Genomic DNA, 8,526 nt, shown 5'->3' with positions numbered 1-8,526 from the left:
CCCTTGTTCCATGACATAGTCATCTACCAAAGTCTAGGCTCAGAAAGCAGATATCTTTTACATCCTACAGGATAGTGAAGAGCTCAAGGACCCCCACTAGTAGCAGAGCAATTGCAGCGTTTAGTGGATGGGAATTGGGAGTTGGAAAATGGCCAAAGAGTGAAACTGAAAATTTGCTGCCAACTTCTCCAATACCTCAAATGTATGAGATTCTTATACCACCACCTTCCCACAAGTCCACAACCTAGCCACTACTTAGGCTGAAGAACTGGCATAGAGTTGCAGGAAAGAACACCATGGTCGGAAGCCAGTGTCACATACCCGTCCAGAGAGTTGGGTCTTACGCTCAGTGAAAGACAGTCACAGGGCTGGGACTTCATTTCTTTATAAGAAGCCCGAATACACTGAACCACTAGATCTGACAACTACTGGATCTTTCCTATTTAAGGAAAAATATAAGGTATGATTGACATACAAAAAGCTGTGCATATGTCATGAATACAACTTGATGAGCTTGGAGGTTAAGTATACATCCATGAAACCATCACCACAATCTATGCCATAAATACATCCATCACCTCCAAAAGTTTCCTCCCATCCTATTTATTATTATTTGTGTGTGTGTGAGATAAGAACCCTTATTTACCCTCTTAGCAAATTTTTAAGTATAGTACAATAAGTATTATTATTATAGGCTCCAAATTGTACAGTAGATCTCTAGGAGTTATTCATCTTGTATAAATCAAACTTTGTACTCTTTGACTAATACCTCCGTTTCCTCCTCCCCCACCCAGCCCCCAGAAACCACCATTCTACTCTCTGCTTCTATGAGTGATTATTTTAGCCTCCTTATGTTAGCAATATTATGTAGTATTTGTCCTCTATGTCTGGCTTATTTTACATGGCATAATGTCCTCAATGTTCATCCATGTTGTTGCAGGAAATGGTGGGATTTCTTTCTTTTTTAAAGCTGAATAATATTCCGTTGTACATATATACACCACCTCTTCTTTATCCATTCATCAATGGATTCTCAGACATTATTCTTTAAGTAAGTTTTCTACCCCTTTCTTTTTCTTCTCCTGAGACTTCCACCATGCATACATTGGTTCTCTTAAAGATATGCCATAAGCCCTGTAGGCTCTCCTCACTCCTTTCCTTTCTTTTTTCTTGCTCTTTCTCTAACTGGAAAATTTCAAATGACATGTCTTTGAGTTTTCTGATTCTTATTGAGTCTACTGTTGAAGCTGTCTGTTGAAATTTTCAGTTCAGTCATATTCTTCAGCTCTAGAATTTCTGTTTGGTTCCTTTTTATGACTTCTCTTAGTTTAACTTTTTGTTTTGTTCATGTATTGATTTCCAGATTTCATTTAGTTGTCTATCTGTGTTCTCTTGTGCTCACTGCGCTTCATTAAGATGATTGTTTTGAATTCTTTGTCAGGTCATTCATAGATCTCCTTTTCTTTCGGGTCAGTTACCGGAGCTTTATTTTGTTCCTTTGGTGGTGTTTGTTCATGATCCTTGTAGCCTTCCATTGGTGTCTGCGCATATAAAGAAACCGTCACCTTTTCCAAATTTTGCAGACTGGCTTTGTCAGGGAAAGCCCTCCACCAGTTAGCCCACCCAGAGATTCTGTGTGGGCTGGCTAGTGGTGTCTGCAGGTGGCCCAGCTGGCGTGGTCCACAGGCAGATGGGCCTGGTCCCAGGGACCAAGTGTGGTCTGTTACTGGGGGTTGCAAGCCAGCTGTTGAGATCTGTGCACTGGTTGATGAGACCCTTCCACCCCTTTTCTTTGTTCTTAGCTACTTCCCAGAGATCTAGCCTTGCCAGTTCTCTCAGGGTTCTGGGTGAGGTGCGACAGAAGAGGGCCTCCCAAGTAGAAGCCTGAAAGGCAGGGGAAATCGGGCTCTCACTTTGCCCTCTCTTTCCCTCATGGTGGACAAGGGATCTCTTTCAGTGTTGTGCTGTGCTGGCCTGGGGGAGGGGTGACATGCATGAAGTGAAACTGTTATTCTTACCCTTTCACTGCATCTTTGCTATTGTCTGTGTTCCACTGGGATGCTGTAACCTCTCACTGGATTCCACAGCTCTAATAAAGGTATTCACTGATGGCTGTAAATTGATGTTTCTGTTGGGGAGGAGGGCAAGGTCTGGAACCTCCTGTCTACCCTCTTGCTGATGTTACTCCTCTGATCTTTACTATTAGTTAACTTTCTCTGGCTTTAATCCCAGATGTGACAATGGACTTTGATTCTTATGTTGCATTTGCATTTGGTAATTTCCATTGTGACCTTAGAAACTTTGATCCTAGGCAAAACACTCAAAGGTATTTAGATTTTGTTTTGGTGTCCTGTGTATTCTAACCTGATATAAAACTCCTTTCCCATTTTTTGCATTAGCATCTCTTAGAAAGTGCACTCTGCCATGTAACTGGAGTGGAGAGGCTCATTCACATGGTATTCTACACTCAGAGATTTGCTGGGTTCTGGCTTTAGGAAATCCTGAGGGCTACACAAAACATAGGGAAAAAACTGCCAGCATGAATTCAGAAATAATTTTCTACCATAATAATAATAATGTATATTAGTATATCTTGTGAAATATCCAACTTTAAGCATTTCCTATTCATTGTTTTCTTAATGTTTGCCAAATTTTTTAATCTTCTAGGTTTAAAAAAAATCTATTATCCCTACAATTTTTATAAAGAAGTCATCTTTTTCACAAAGCTATGTCTGTGATACTTGATTTGAATGAGATCAAGGCAGTTGGCTTGGCAAAGTCCCAAGACTTCAGCCCACATCTACCCTAAACCCTAATCCTTAGTTCATTATAAGAATTTGATTAAAGAATATGGATGGAGCACTAAAAATCCAATAGGGCATTATTACAGTAGCAAAAGAAGGCCATTTGCAGCTAACTTAACACCAGGGTTAAGATGTTTAAATATTCACTATTGTTTAGGTTGCTGACTATTAGACTGCTAGCAAAAGGCCTGAAATTGGCCTATAATATTCAACTGTATAAGAAAATTAATTCAGAACTACTGGTGGACACTTTTCAGACAAAAAAGATCTTAAATCAATTGTAAGTTGAGTAAGAAAAACATTTTGGGGGTAAGAAATGATTTATTTAAACACACCTGAAATTTTCCACCTCTAACCCTCTGCCCTTCCACATTCCATCCTAACCAGGATCTGAGGCTATGAGATTTTAAGAAAAGTTTTTTAGCTTTTAAAAAGCAGCAAAGAGAGACTTCCCTCGTGGTGCAATGGTTAAGAATCTTCCTGCCAATGCAGGAGACACGGGTTCGAGCCCTGGTCCGGGAAGATCCCACATGCCATGGAGCAACTAAGCCCGTGCACCACAACAACTGATCCTGTGCTCTAGAGCCCGCGAGCCACAACTACTGAGCCTGTGTGCCACAACTACTGAAACCCGCGTGCCTAGAGCCCGTGCTCCGCAACAAGAGAAGCCACTGCAATGAGAAGACTGAGCACCACAACAAAGAGTTGTCCCCGTTCACCGCAACTAGAGAAAACCCGTGTGCATCAATGAAGACCCAAAGCAACCAAAAATAAATATAAAATAATAAATGAATTTACTAAAAAAATAAAAATACAAAACAGCAAAGAGTGGGGGTGGAGGGAAGGAGGGAGTGGACAGCAGAGATGAAATATGTCTTGCTTTTCTTCTCTTGACAGAAACATTACTGCTGCATATTTAGGCTATCTTAGGGATGATGGAGATGGAGGTGTTAAGTGAGTATGTGAACTGAGAAGGCCTCAATCATTCATTAATTTCAGGACAGTCCATCTTTTCATCTCTGTAAATGAATGTGAATTATAAGCATTTCTCAGGGACTTCCCTGGTGGTCCAGTGGTAAAAAATCCGCCTTCCAGTGCAGGGGATCCCTGCATTGTTCAATCCCTGGTCGGGGAGCTAAGATCCTACATGCCGCGGAGCAACTAAGCCCCAGTGCCACAACTACTGAGCTCGCACACCTCAATAAGAGAGTCCACATGCCACAAACTACAGAGCCCACGTGCCCTGGAGCCTGTGCGCCACAACTACAGAGCCCGCAGGCTCTGGAGTCCCCGCACGCTCTGGAGTCCCCGCACCACAACTAGAGAGAGAAAACCCACAGAACTAGAGAGAAGTCCATGCGCCACAACAAAAGATCCCGCATGCCTCAAGGAAGATCCCACATGCTGCAACTATGACCTGATGCAGATTAAAAAAAAAAACAAAACCCCAAGCATTTCTCAGATCAGATACAGGAACTCGATGTGAGATCCCAGAGGGAATGAGGGCTTTGGAATAAGAGAAAGTTGTGACAGAGACACGTATGTGGCAATCTCCAGGGAAGATATCTGCAACTGCTGGGGCTTCATCACCTAAGGGTGTAACCAGTTTAGAAACCAACTAGCACAAGAGCTGAGTGCTAACCAGCTAGGGCAGCAAGAATCTGATGAGTGAAAGGGTCAGACTCCAGAATGGATGGAAGAGACCAATTCAGGGAGCATTTGTCTATGTCTTGACCAAGAAAGGAGGAAAGTGAATGGTATAAATATACAAGAACAGTGGCAGGAAATTTAAGGGCTAAAAATGAGCTGAAGTTTACTGAAAACACTTGTCTAGATTATTCTAGAACAATTTCACTTACCTATTTGAAAATTCAAATTGGCTTTTCCAATTTCACAATCCATGAAACCTTTTTTTTTTTTAAACATCTTTATTGGAATATAATTGCTTTACAATGGTGTGTTAGCTTCTGCTTTATAACAAAGTGAATCAGCTATACATATACATATATCCCTGTATCTCCTCCCTCTTGCATCTCCCTCCCACCTTCCCTATCCCACCCCTCTAGGTGGTCACAAAGCACCAAGCTGATCTCCCTGTGCTATGCAGCTGCTTCCCACTAGCTAGCTATTTTACATTTGGTAGTGTATATATGTCCATGCCACTCTCTCACTTCGTCCCAGCCTACACTTCCCCCTCCCCACGTCCTCAAGTCCATTCTCTACATCTGCGTCTTTATTCCTGTCCTGCCCCTAGGTTCTTCAGAACCATTTTTTTTTAGATTCCATATATATATGTGTTAGCATACAGTATTTGTTTTTCTCTTTCTGACTTACTTCACTCTGTATGACAGTCTCTAGGTCCATCCACCTCACTACAAATAACTCAATTTCATTTCTTTTTATGGCTGAGTAATATTCCATTGTATATATGTGCCACATCTTCTTTATCCATTCATCTGTTGATGAACATTTAGGTAGCTTCCATGTCCTGGCTATTGTAAATAGTGCTGCAATGAACATTGTGGTACATGTCTCTTTTTGAATTATGGTTTTCTCAGGGTATATGCCTAGTAGTGGGATTGCTGGGTCATATGGTAGTTCTATTTTTAGTTTTTTAAGGACCCTCCATACTGTTCTCCATAGTGGCTCTATCAATTGACATTCCCACCAACAGTGCAAAAGGGTTCCCTTTTCTCCACACCCTCTCCAGCATTTATTGTTTGTAGATTTTTTGATGATGGCCATTCTGAGTGGTGTCAGGTGATACCTCATTGTAGTTTTGATTTGCATTTCTCTAATGATTAGTAATGTTGAGTATTCTTTCATGTGCTTGTTGGCAATCTGTATATCTTCTTTGGAGAAATGTCTATTTAGGTCTTCTGCTCATTTTTGGATTGGGTTGTTTGTTTTTTTGATATTGAGCTGCGTGAGCTGCTTGTAAATTTTGGAGATTAATCCTTTGTCAGTTGCTTCGTTTGCAAATATTTTCTCCCATTCTGGGGTCGTCTTTTTGTCTTGTTTATGATTTCCTTTGTTGTGAAGAAGATTTTAAGTTTCATTAGGTCCCATTTGTTTTAGTTTTGGTTTTATTTCCATTTCTCTAGGAGGTGGGTCAAAAAGGATCTTGCTGTGATTTGTGTCATAGAGTGTTCTGCATGAAGGCTTTTTTGAAGCTATTAGCGTAAAATGTTAACATTTTGTGTACAGTCTTACTCACAGAATGGAGAAGTTGGCCTCCTAAGGTCCTGTCCGTTCAATGTGAGGCAGCATGCAGTGGGTGGGGGCAGGGAACATTGGATTTGCAATCAGAAGCTCAGTCATTAACTGGAGGATTCTTCTTGGATGAGCCCTTTAACATTTCTTAAGTCTCAGTTTTGACACATAAAAATGGGCTTGAAAATACCAGTTTTGTTGATCTCACTGTCCATTATGAAGATTAAGTTATACCTTACATATTTTGAATAAACATAAAGCTTTATATGAACATAAATTATTTTAAAAATCATGTGTGGAAGATTTTGGAAGATGCCCCCTAGCAGGGTCAGCAAACACGAGGCAGAGAACAAATAGAGGAATTGCAATCGCCTCATTGAGGTGTTGTCTTATTTCTGTACCTAGAATATTTTTCCCTACCAGAGTGCAAATTCTGAGGGGCAAGAATTAAGTTTTAGACACTTTTGCACCACCCGTACCCCCAACTGTCATCCTTAATGGGTAGTAGGTGCCAATAAATGTTTGTTGAACTGTACCACCTGGCTTCAGCTTCCAGCCTTATATATTGAGTAGCCAAGAGGGTAAATGTGAGCAAGTTGGGAAGGAAGGAAAAGAGAAACCCTACTTTACAATGGGGAAAACAGCCTTGTCATTGTGGTTCTTATTGTGCCTTCACTGTGCTGCCTTTTTTATTCTGAACTCAGCCGGCTTCTGGACACTCTAAGTTGTCAAGAGCTTGGTGGGCTTTCCCGGACTAGCAGCTTTGTGTAGCTGAACACAGGACGTACTTTCTTTTGGTACTTTTGGGGGATAGGTTTACTGACAAAGTTGTTGTCCCCCTCTTCCCGGCCCTAGCTCTCTTCGGATCTAGTCATGCTAGTTTAGGTTCAAGAAGTACAAATTAGCATAATCGGATTAGATGAGCTGCTGAGGGGCGGGTTGGTTTTTTTTGGTCTGAAAAGCAGAGAAAAGAAAAGTGTCTCACAAAGAGGGGAGCCTGGAGCTTGGAAGGGGAGGGGCGACAATTGCTCCTGGGCTGCTGGCCTGAAAGCTTGCACCTGCACAAGCCCTCTTATAAATAAGGACTCTTAGATGGTATTAAACAGGGGACTGAGGAGTCCGGGGGAGCTTGGGGAGGTAAGCATGGGGAAGAGAAAGGCAAGACAGCGGCTCTGCATCCATTAATTGATTTATCTGGATCGCAAAGTGGGGCTTGCTGACAGAAGAGAAAGCCCGTTTGATTCCTACTCAGCATTGCGAGTGGGTCAGCCCCATAATCAGGTCTATTGAGATAAGCGTTTTAGAATCTCTGCAAGAGACTGATAAGGGGTTTACTTGTAGGGAACAAAGTTCACTGGATGTCTGATTTCAGTACTTTCTGAATTGGACTTCTGTTTCTTTCCTTTATTTCCGGAAAACAAACAAACAAACAAAAAAGCTGGGAGGTGGTAGTTGCTTTAGGCCTGTGCGTGATGTGTGCTTAGAAACCACAAGAGAAAAACTCAACTATCAACTTGTTAAAATGGGGGAAGCCAGGGAATTTTTTGACTGAGTGCACCTTTCTCTGCTATAGACAGTTGATGGGTATAACTGAAATTTTCATTATTTTGAAAACTAAGAAGGACTCTAATCTATGTGTGTGGTAAATGTTGAGTTTCAAGCAAGTGATTACTTCTATCCTTCTTACCTGGAAGAAAGATTTTTTTACCCTTAAAGATGAAGGAGTCCTGAAATGATGTCCATGTACTTGCTGGGGACCAACCATCATCTGCACCAGTTTACGCGATGATCAGAGAACATCTAAATGTGTTTGACTCTATGGAAGTAAAAGGAAACCTTGGTTAAGCCTGACTTACAACATGATGAACATTGAAGGCCAGTGAGTGAAGGCTCATTTCTGTTGATACATCTTCTGCAGTGCTGTTCAACATAATTTAAATACTGAGAGGAATGGAACCCCCATCATTTCCTTTGGATAATTTATGGTCTATCAAATAATTCTTCTGGATAGAAAACCTAGATCACCAATCAAATTACTCTGTGCTTTAAAAAGAAAAAATCCATTTCAATCATTGCCTACCTGCAGTATTTCTTTCATGGGAGGTTTCTATTCTTGAAGGTAGAAGAACACAGAGAAATTTGGCCTGTGCTGAGAGGCAGACGTGGATTCAGAGCCTAGCCTTGCTGCTTGCTCATTGCGTGAATCTCAAGTTGGTCTCCTAGACTCTTCTAAGCCACAATTGCCCCCACTGTAAACTAAAGCAAATACCTCCATTAAAAGGTTAGAAGTATCAAAGATGGCATTTATAAAATGCCTGGCACGTAATAGGCACTCAGTGAATATTAATAACCCTTCCTTGAGGCGTTTATATTTCCCGTCCCATCCCCAACTTGCTGTATTCAGTTCTCTTTATATGTCCAAGTAGATGTATCCTGATACCCAAGCACAGTGCAGTTTTCTATTCCCAAGAGCTGTCTTTTCTCTGCTTTATCTCCTCTGTCTTTTCAC

This window comes from Hyperoodon ampullatus, assembly GCF_949752795.1.
Source record: "Hyperoodon ampullatus genome assembly, chromosome: 6".
NCBI lineage: Eukaryota > Metazoa > Chordata > Mammalia > Artiodactyla > Ziphiidae > Hyperoodon > Hyperoodon ampullatus.
The sequence above is the reverse complement of the archived record's forward strand: the minus strand, read 5'-3'. Positions refer to the sequence as shown.